We start from the raw sequence: 11,286 nt of genomic DNA, 5'->3' as shown, positions 1-11,286 counted from the left end.
TGGCAACTGTTGGGGATGTTCGGACGGTTGGGATCCTTGGGGACCTTCGGAAACCGTTGAGGTCGGTTGGGGTCGGTTGGGGTCGGTTGGGGTCGGTTGGGGTGGGGTCGGGTGGGGTCGGTTAGGGACTGTGATTGCAGCCAATGGAGGCTGCGCGTGGGCGGACCACCTGCAGATTCTGGAGCAAATGGGGAAGCGCCTCGGGCTGTAGCCATGGAGACGCGTGGGCGGGGCCTCCCAGTAAAGTGCGAACTTTGACTTGCAAGCTAGGCCACACCACAGGCCTGTGCAACCTGAGGAGCTGAGGATGCTGTGGCCAAGCCCGGGGCCTGGGCGTTGCTGGGCTCCCCTGGGCTGCCTGGCTGCTCACCGCGTGGCCATGGTTGACCGGCAGCCATGGAGGTGAGGCTGCCACAGCCAGGGCTGCACACTGGGGTTGGGGCCACCAGCGCCCCACAGTCCTGCCCCTGGGCTGGGCCCAGCACTCCCAACCCCAACCTATAGCCCAGCGCTGTCTGGTCTCCCACCTTTTCAGGATTTACAAATTTCTGTTCTGAGGAATGATCCTATCCTGCAGGTATTAATCATACTGTTAGCTAAAAGGGTCCCTAGTCAAATGCATCTGTTTTCCCCTCCCTCCCTTCTTTGTCCCTTCCCCTCTCTGTCTCCCTCCCCCTTTCCTTTTTTTCTCTCCTCCTCACCCCATCTCTCCCTTTTTTGATTCTTAAATTATAGGCCTTACTGTTGCCTTCAATAGCCATTAAAAAGGAGCTCTAAAGTGGTTTAAAATAAAACAATACAGCAGATATTTTTGTATTAGAGAACTGTGAAAAGCCTATCAGTCAAGTAATAATGTGCAAAATTTGTTTTTATCCTCATACTTCCCCCCTTTATACAATTACTTCCATCATGTAAAATTCAGAAAATATCACAAAAATAACACTGCAAATAAACTGTAATCCTCCTATAGAGACATTTGCTGTTAATATCATGATATATATCCTTTGCAAATAATACATATTGCTTTATACATTTTTCTTATTTTCATTAATTAGTCTTTTACAGTATTATATTTAATAGCAATATAGCAGACCATTGAATATATGTACCCAAATTTATTGAATAGTCCTCTTGTGTTACACATGTAGATTTTCCCCATTGTTTTTAACTTCATTTTCATTGTTGACACTATTACAGATCCCCACCCGCGTTGCCCACCTCCCTCCACCCAACCCCCACCCCCTCCCTCCCTCTGGCCATCACCACACTGTTGTCTGTGTCTGTGCATAAATGTTCTTTGGCTCATCCCTTCACCTTCTTTCACCCAGTCCCCTCCTCCCACCTCCCTTCTGACAGCTGTCAGTCTGTTCCATGTATCTAAGCCTTGGTTTATATTTTATTCATCAGCTCATTTTTTTTTTCATTACATTACATATATAAGTGATATTATATATATTTGTCTTTCTCTGACTGGCTTATTTCACTTGGCATAATAATCTCCAGGTCCATCCATGCTGTTGCGATGAAAGGTAAGATTTCCTTCTTTTTTACAGCTGCATAGTATTCTGTGGTGTAAATGTACCACAGCTTTTTATCCACTCATCGGCTCAAGGGCACTTGGCTGTTCCAGATCTTGGCTATTATAAATAACACTGCAATGAACATAGGGTGCATATAGTCTTTCTGATTCATGTCTGGAAATTCTTAGGATTTACTCCCAGACATGGGATCACTGGGTCAAAAGGCAGTTCCATTTTTAATTTCTTGGGGAAACTCCATACTGTTTTCCACAGTGGCTGCAGCAGTCTGCATTCCCACCAGCAGTGCACGAGGGTTCGTATTTCTCCACATCCTCACCAGCACTTGTTGTTTGATGATTTATTGATGGCAACCCTTCTGGCTGCTGTGAGGTGTTATCTATTCTGGTTTTAATTTGCGTCTCTCTGATGATTAGTGACATTGAACATTTTTCATGTCCATTGGCCATCTGTATGTCCTCTCTAAAGAAGTATCTATTAGGTCATTTGCCCATTTTTTTTTATTGGATTGTTTGTCTTCCTGGTGTTAAGTTGTATAAGTTATTTATATGTTTGGAAATTATCCTCTTATCAGATGTATCACTGGCAAACGTGTTCTCCCATACAATGGGTTCCCTTTTCATTTTGTTGATGGTTTCTTTTGCTGTGCAGAAGCCTTTTAATTTGATGTAGTCTCATTTGTTTATTTTTTCCCCAGTGTTTCCCTTGCCCTTGGAAATATATCAGCAAAATTATTGCTACAAGAGATGCCTGAGATTTTACTGTACATGTTTTCTTCTAGGAATTTTATGGTTTGTGACTTACATTTAAGTCCTTTATCCATTTTCAGTTTATTCTTATGTATGGTGTAAGTTGGTGGTCTAGTTTCACTTTCTGCATGTACGAGTCCAACTTTCTCACCACCATTCATTGAAGAGACTGTCTTTCCTCCATTGTATGCTATTGCCTACTTGGTCAAATATTAATCGACCATAAAGGCCTGGGTGTATTTCTGGGCTCTCCATTCTGTTCTATATACCCTGAGTGGCCAGATTATTATGATCTCTGAACACATAATAATCTGGCCACTCAGTGTGTGTGTATGGGTGCATGAATTCGTGCATGGGTGGGGTCCGCCAGCTTGGCCAGGGGGAGGGGACATGGGCAGTTGGCTGGCCTGCCTGCTGGTTGAACTCCTGGTTGAGGGGATAATTTGCATATTAGCCTTTTATTATATAGGATTATATAGGATATACACTGAGTGGCCAGGTTATTATGTGTTCAGAGATCATAATAATCTGGACACTTAGTGTATATGCCTACTCTTATTTCAGTGCCAGGTTGTTTTAATTACAATGGCCTCCAGTATAGTTTTATATCCAGTATTGTGATACTTCCAAGTTTGTTGTCCTTTATCAATATTGCTGAGGCTATTCAGGGGGTCTTTTTTGATCTATATAAATTTTTGGAATATTTGTTCTAGATCTATGAAATATGTCATTGGTATTTTAATAGGAATTTCATTGAATCTAATGTTTGCTTTGGTTAATATGGACATTTTAATGATGTTAATTATTCCAATCCTTGAACTCAGTATGTGCTTTTTTCACTTATTGGTATCTTCCTCAATTTTCTATAGTTTTTTAAGTACAGGACTTTTACCTCCTTGGTTAAATATATTGCTAGGTACTACCTTATTTTTTTGTTACAATAGTATGTAGGATTGTTTTCTTAGTTTCTCTTTCTGATAGTTCATTATTGGTATATAAAAAATGCCACTGATTTTTTAAAAATATATTTTATTGATTTTTTACAGAGAGGAAGAGAGAGGATAGAGAGTTAGAAACATCGATGAGAGAGAAACATCGATCAGCTACCTCCTGCACACTCCCCACTGGGGATGTTCCTGCAACCAAAGTACATGCCCTTGACCGGAAGCGAACCTGGAACCCTTGAGTCTGCAGGCCAACGCTCTATCCACTGAGCCAAACCGGTTAGGGTGCCACTGATTTTTTAATATTAATTTTGTATCCTGCTGCTTTGCTGAATTCCTTTATTAGATCTAGCAGTTTTTTGGTGGCGTCTTTAGGGTTTTCTATGTATAATATCATGTCTTCTGCGAATAATGACAGTTTTACTTCCTCCTTTCCAATTTAAATGCCTTTTATTTCTTCTTCTTTTCTGATCACTGTAGCTAAAATTTCCAGTACTATGTTGAATAAGAGTGGTGAAAGCCTACATCCCTGTCTCGTTCCTGATCTTACAGGAAACACTTTTAGTTTTTACCCATTGAGTATGATGTTGGCTATAGGTTTGTCATATGTGGCCTTTATTATGTTGAGGTATGATCCCTGTATTCCCACTTTGGTGAAAGTTTTTATCATAAATGGGTGCTAGAGCCCTAGCTGGTTTGGCTCAGTGGATAGAGCATCCGCCTGCAGACTGAAGGGTCTCTGATTGGATTATGGTCAAGGGCCCATGCCTGGGTTGTGGGCTCAATCCCCAGTAGGGGCAGGCAGGAGGCCTTCTCTGTCATCATTGATGTTTCTATCTCCCTTCCTCTCTGAAATCAATAAAAATACCCTATCTAATAATAGACAAATATGCAAATTGACCATACCTCCGACACACCCACAAGCCATGCCCACAAGCCACACCCACCATCCAATCAGAGCGAGTATGCAAATTAACCCAAACCAAGATGGCTACAGCCACAGAGAGCAAGGTTTCCTAGGTAACAGAGGAAGCCAAGCTTTCTGCCAGCCGTTGCAGGCCTAAGCCTCCACTCAAGGTACAAAGTTTCAATTATAGAAGGTAAACAAATTCAAACAAATGACGGCAGAATGGAGCTTGAGAGAGCAGGCCAGGGTTGCTACCGGCAACAGGGGAAGCAAAGCTTTCCGCACACCCTGGCCTGGCCCACCCGCTTAAGGCAACAAAGTTTCAATTATAACCCCAACACAAATGGCTGCGGGCCTCGGAGGAAGCCCCAGGCTTGGCTCTGCTCCAGGCTACAAAGTTTCAATTGTAGAAGGAAAATAAATTCCAGATACCAGGGCCTCCGCTTGCATTGCCAGGGGGCGTGGCCGGCCTGCAAACCACCACAGGCCCCTCGCTCAGGCCGCCCCATGCCCCAAGGGAACCCCACCCTGATCAGGGACACCCTTCAGGGCAAACCAGCTGGCCCCCACCCCTGTACCAGGCCTCTATCCTATCTAATAAAAGAGTACTATGCAGATTGATCATCACTACAACACACAATATAGCTGCCCCCATGTGGACACAAGATGGCCACCACAAGATGGCCAGCAGGAGAGGGCAGTTGGGAGGCACCCGGCCTGCAAGGGAGGGCAGTTGAGAAGGACCAGGCCTGCAAGGGAGGGCAGTTGGAGGTGATCAACCCTGCAGGAGAGGGCAGTTAGGGGTGACCAGGCCGGCAGAGGAGGGAAGTTGGGGGCAAACAGGCTGGCATGCAGAGTGGTTAGGGGGTGATCAGGCTGGCAGGCAGAAGCGGTTAGTGGCAATCAGGAAGGCAGGCAGGCAAGCAGTTGGGAGCCAGCAGTCCTGGATTGTGAGAGGGATGTCCGACTGCCCATTTAGGCCTGATCCCAGGGATCGTGCCTAAACGGGCAGTCGGACATCCCTTGAGGGGTCCCAGATTGGAGAGGGTACAGGCTGGGCTGAGGGACAACCCCCCTCCGTGCATGAATTTCATGCACTGGGCCTCTAGTATTAAATAATAATAATAATAATAATAATAATAATAATAATAAATAGGTGCTGGATTTTATTGAATGCTTTTTCTGTATCTATTGATATGATCATGTGATTTTTATCTTTCATTTTCATTATCTGTCACAATTTTTGATTTGCTAACCTTGTACCAACTTTGTACCAACCTTGCATCACCAGAATAAATTACACTTGCTCATGGTGTATGATATTCTTAATGTATTGCTAGACCCGTTCATCAGAGACATTGGCCTATAATTACTTTCTTTGTCATGTCTTTGTCTGATTTTGGTATTGAATAATGCTGGCCTGGGACAAAGAGAGTGGAAGTCTTCCCTCCTCTGGAATTTTTTGAAATAGTTTCAGAAGGCTAGGTTTTAGTTCTTCTCTGAATGTTTGGTAAAATTCACCTGTGAAACCATTCGGTCCAGGACTTTTGTGTAATGGGAGGTTTTTTTTATTACTGCTTCAATTTTGTTAGTTATAATTGGTCTATTCGGATTTTCTGATTCAGTTTTGAAAGATTGTATATTTCTAAAAATTTATTCATTTCACCGCAGTTGTCCAATTTATTGGCATATAATTGTCCATAATATTTCCTTACAATCCTTGGTATTTCTGTGATGTCAGTTGTTACTTCGCCTCTTTCATTTCTGATTTTATTTATTTGGGTCCTCTCTTTATTTCTTGATGAGGGTAGTTGAAAGTTTGTTAATCTTGTTTATCTTTTCAAAGAGCAAGCTCTTGGTTTCATTGCTTATTTGTATTGGTGTTATTTTAGTCTCTATGTCATTTCTTTCTTTTCTGATCTTTATTATTTCCTTCCTTCTACTTACTCTAGGCTTTGTTTGTTGCTCTTTTTCTAGTTCTTTTAGACATAGGGTTTGATAGTTTATTTGAGATTGTTCTTGCTTCTTGAGGTAGACAAGTAATGCTATGAGTCTCCCCTCTCAGGACTGCTTTCACTCTGTCCCATAGATTTCAAGTTGTTGTGTATTTATTTCATTGTTTCAGGTAATATTTGTTTATTCCTTAATCTCATTGTTAAGCTATTTATGGTTAAATGTCATGTTATTTAGCCTCCATGTGTTTGAATGTTTTGAGGTTTGTTTGTTTTTTTTTAATATATTTGATTGATTTTTTATTTTATTTTATTTTTTTTTACAGAGAGGAGGGGAGAGGAATAGCGAGTTAGAAACATCAATAGGAGAGAAACATCAATCAGCTGCCTCCTGCACACCTCCTACTGGGGATGTGCCTGCAACCAAGGTACATGCCCTTGACCGGAATCAAACCTGGGACCTTTCAGTCCTCAGGCCGGTGCTCTATCCACTGAGCCAAACCAGTTAGGGCATTGAGGTTTTTTTATTGTAGTTGATTTCTAGTGTCATGCCATTGTGATCCAAGAAGATCCTTCATATGATTTCAATCATCTTGAATTTGTTAAGACTTATTTTGCATCCTAACATGTGAACATCTTTGAGAATGTTCCATGTGCACTTCAGAAGAATGTATAGTCTGCTGTTTGGGGATAAAATGTTCTGTAAATCGCCAAAACTGGTTTGGCTCAATGGATAGAGCGTCGGTCTGTGGACTGAAAGGTCCCAGCTTCAATTCTGGTCAAGGGCATGTACATTGTCTGCGGGCACATCCCTGGTAGGGGGTGTGCAGGAGGCAGCTGGTCGATGATTCTCTCTCATCAGTGTTTCTAGCTCTCTATCCCTCTCCCTTCCTCTCTGTAAAAAATCAATAAAATATATATTTTTAAAATGTTCTGTAAATCAATTAAATCCATGCAATCTAGCGTGGACCTCATCCTGGGGACGGGATCTGTCCTCCCAACTCATATGCCACGTATACCTGTGTTTTCACTTTTTGTGATTGCTGGTTCATTGATAAATATATATTTCCATTTTGGAAAAACTGCCAATCTTTGTTCCAATGTGGAATAATTTATATTTTCACTAAGATTATGTGAAACTTCCAATTATTCCACATTTTAAACACTTGGTGTTGGTCATTGCTTTGGTAGTAGCTCTTCCAGTGGACATGCACTGGTAAACTACTGCAGTTTTAATTCGTATTTACCTGATGTCCAATGATCTGAGCATATCTTTATGTGCTATTTTTGGTGAACAGTTTGTTCAAATCTTTCCCTATTTCAACAATTAGGTTGTTCTTGGAAGTTCTATAAACATTCTGCATACAAGAATATTTCTTGCTAATATATTAATCTAGTCTGTGACTTATGTTTTTGTGTTTGTAATGGTGAGTTTTGAAGAGCAAATTATTTTAATTTTGAAGAAGTACAGTTTTCCATTTTTTTCTTTGCCTAACTCAACATCACAAAGATTATTCTATTGTTTTTCATCTGAAGTGTTATAGTTTAGATTTGAAATTTAGGTCTGTGACCAATTTTGGATTATTTTTTATGTAGGTTGTGAAGTTGGGCAGAAAGTTAATTCTTTGGGTGGGGGCTCCTATGATTAAGTAATATTCTAACACCATTTACTAAAGCACTCTCATTTCTCCCCTTTGGCTTACCCTAGGACCTTTATTTAAAATCCATTGACCAGAAACATAAAAGTTTCTTTTTGGGAGTTTTTATTCTATTCCATTGATCTCTATGTCTGTCTTTACTCCAGTCTCAGTCTTATTACTCTAGCTTTTTAGAAAAACTTGAAGTCAAGTACTCTAAGTCAACCAATTTGGTTCTTATTTTTTAAATTATGTTGGCCACTCTAAGTCCTCTGAATTTTCATATACACCTTTGGATAAGCTTGTTATTTCTTTAAAAATTAAAAATTAAAAAAACTTGGTGGGGATTCAGTAGAGATCATGGCACATCTATAGATCAATTTGGGGCAAATTTTCTATCAAGACAATACTGAGTGTTCCAATCCATAAATATTGTAAACATTTCTGTTTATTTGGACTGTGTTTCATTTCTCTCAGCAATAGTTTGCAGCTTTAAATAGATAGACTGTGCACTTGTTTTATCATTTTATTACTTGACTAGTAGCCCGTTTGCATGAAGATTCGTGCAATAGACCTTCATTCACCTGGCTGCCTGCACCAGTTTTCTGCCGGCACCGGGGACCCAGGCCTTGGCTGTGGCCATCGCCTTCTGCCTTCTTTCAGGGTCGGGGCTTGGCCCCAGGCAGTGGCCTTGGGCTCTGCCACACCCCAACGTCCCTGCAATGGTTTCCTGGTGGGCGTGGTTGGTGGGCATGGCTTGGTTGGTGGGCGTGGCTTGGGCGTAGCGAAGGTGCGGTCAATTTGCATATTTGTCTATTATAAGGTAAGATGCTATTGTGAATAGCAATACTATCATTTTATTACTTGATGCCATGTAAAATAGATTTCTTAGTACTGTTTTGACGTTCTTCATTACTAGTATATAAAAACATAATTGATTTTTTATATTTGTTTTATCTTACCACCTTGCTAAGCTTTCTTATTATTTCTATTAGCTTTATTGCAGATTTGATAGGATCATATTTCCTGCAAATTAATAGTTTTACTTTCAAATTCATATGCCTTTAATTTCTATTTCTTGCTTTATTGCACCGACTGTAAATTTAGTAACATGTGGAATGCACATTTGAGGTGGACATTTTGCCTTGGCCCCAATCTTAAGGGGAAAGCATTTGGTATGAATTAAATATGGATTAGTTCTAAGGTTCATCAGTGCTCTCTATCAGATTGAGGGTGTGTTTTTTTCTAGGTTGTGAAATTTTTTATCATCAACAGATGTGTTATTATGTCAAGAGCTTTTCATGTATGGTGCACTCATATGTTTAATGTACTTTAATTCATTAATATTCTTATGTTAATTTATTTGCAGATGTTAAAACAGTCTTATATTCTTGGAATAACCCTCACTTAGTCATGGTGAATAATCCTGTGTGTGTGGGTGTGAATTTCTTTGCTAATCTTTTGTTAATGATATTTGCCTCCACATTCATGAATGATATTAGCTTATGATATTCTTTTGTGTTGACATTCATTGTCTGGCTTTGGTATCATATATTGGCCTCATGGAATGAATTGGGAAGTATTACTTCCTTCTCTGTTTTCTGAAAGAGTTTCTGTATGGTTAGTATTATTTGTTCTAAAAACATTAGGTAGAGCCCTACTGGTTTGGCTCAGTGGATAGAGCATCGGCCCATGGATTGAAGGGTCTTGGGTTCGATTCCAGTCAAAGACACATACCTTGGTTGCAGGATCAATCCCTGGCCCTGGTCAGGGCTCATTCAGGAAGCAACTAATCAATGTGTTTCTCTCCCACAGATGTTTCTCTCTCTGTGTCTCTCCTTCTCCCTTCCACTGTCTCTAAAAAATCAGTGGAAAAATATCCGTAGGAGAGGATTTACAAAAAATAAAAATAAAAAATAGGTAAAATTCACCAATAAAGCCCTCGGAGCCTGATATTTTCTAAATGGAGAATTTTAAATTTGGAATTCAGTGACTTGCCTTGTTTTATGTGTATTTGAATTTTCTATTTCTACTTGAAACAATTTTGGTTTTTCTAAGAAAAACAGTTTCTTCTTCATAGACTCCCAGCAGAGTTCACACATCTTGGCTACTTTGAAAAGGGCTCAGGATATGGGCCAGATCAACTGGAATCAGTCAGGTTGATAGGGGAGGGGCACATAATAGAAATAGAATCACAGTTGTTCAATAGCTACTCCCTCTAAAGAAGAAATATTTCTTACAGACCCTGGGGGACTGGAGGATGTGTTGCAGGGAAGAACAAGCCCTGGAGAGGAAGCAGCCTGGAGTCCAGATCAAGGACAGGACCTCTCTGAAGGGAGACAGCCATCCCGGCTAATCTTTTCTGATGCTAATCTCTGCAAGGACAGTGAAGAAAGGCACACCCTGGGAACTCACCGATTTTAGCTTTTTCCCCATTCACTATGCCTATGTAAAAGCTGGTTTGAAATGAAATGTCAGAGCAGTCTTTTCAGGGTGTTACACCTGCTTGCCCAGATGCCGGCTATCTGATTAATAAAACGCACCGTAAAGGTTCAACCTTGTCTCTACTTATTTGACTCTGGTAGCAGTGGGCAGCCAGACCCTTTCATGTCTGGTATCAAGGTGGCAACCTGGGCCTGCAGGGGACTATGGGGAACCAGGAGAAACGGGGAAAACAGGAGGCACTCAGCAATGTGTGTGGTCCCATCGCTGGGATCTTGCCATTCGTGTGGAGGCAATGAAGCTCGCCAAAGGAAGATGTGGTCCGTGGGTGAGCTGGTTCCCAGTGACCGATTGGTTTCCATTAAAAGCCCTCTCTGGCACATGACTCCCCACTCGGCACACGGTGTTCACATGTCCCTCATTTCCTGACTCTTCTCTTCTGCTGTGGCACTTTTGTGGCCACTAAGAGGGCATCGGGCAGGGCCATCAGGCTCAGGCGGCTGTGTTGGTGCCCGGGTCCCCAGATCTGACCCAGAGGCACCAACGCCCTGGACAGAGTATGTGAGTCTCAGCTCCTGGAGCAAAACGCACTTGTCAAGTGTGACGAGGAGAGTGGGGATTGACTCCTGGGTCACAGTGAGCAGGAGGTCAGGGAGGGCCATGAGCTGGCCACCTTGCCACTGAGGGGCTGTGACAGGAAGCATTCTAGGTAGAACTGAGGACCATGTAAAATGGACTCAAGTGCAGGTGATGAATGGGTGGTGCTGCCCACCAGCCCAGCTTGTCTGAGGCCCCTGCACCTTATCCTCGGGGTCTCCACAGGGTCTGCTCCAGTTCCCCTTCCACCCCCCACAACTGCAATGGGCATGGTCAGAGGCTGTCCCACCCTCCCTCCACTCCCCCACAACTGCAATGGGCATGGTCAGGGGCTGTCTCCACCCTCCCTCCACCCCCCACAACTGGCAATGGGCATGGTCAGGGGCTGTCTCCACCCTCCCTCCACCCCCCACAACTGGCAATGGGCATGGTCAGGGGCTGTCCCACCCTCCCTCCACCCCCCACAACTGCAATGGGCATGGTCAGCGGTTGGGCTTTATGAGGTCCCTTGGTCTATGTT

At 42.3% G+C, this 11,286-nt stretch overlaps 1 long non-coding RNA gene across 1 annotated transcript; it reads left to right on the top strand.

Moving 5' to 3' along the window:
- The first annotated feature begins 200 nt into the window (after positions 1–200).
- Positions 201–10,283, top strand: LOC129150271 (uncharacterized). Its single transcript, XR_008557008.1, has 2 exons — positions 201–402; positions 9,970–10,283. It is a non-coding gene; the product is annotated as an uncharacterized LOC129150271 (long non-coding RNA).
- The last annotated feature ends 1,003 nt before the right edge of the window (positions 10,284–11,286 follow it).

The sequence above is a fragment of the Eptesicus fuscus genome, chromosome 9 (assembly GCF_027574615.1).
Source record: "Eptesicus fuscus isolate TK198812 chromosome 9, DD_ASM_mEF_20220401, whole genome shotgun sequence".
Lineage (NCBI taxonomy): Eukaryota > Metazoa > Chordata > Mammalia > Chiroptera > Vespertilionidae > Eptesicus > Eptesicus fuscus.
This window is presented reverse-complemented; position numbering and strand designations above follow the sequence as displayed.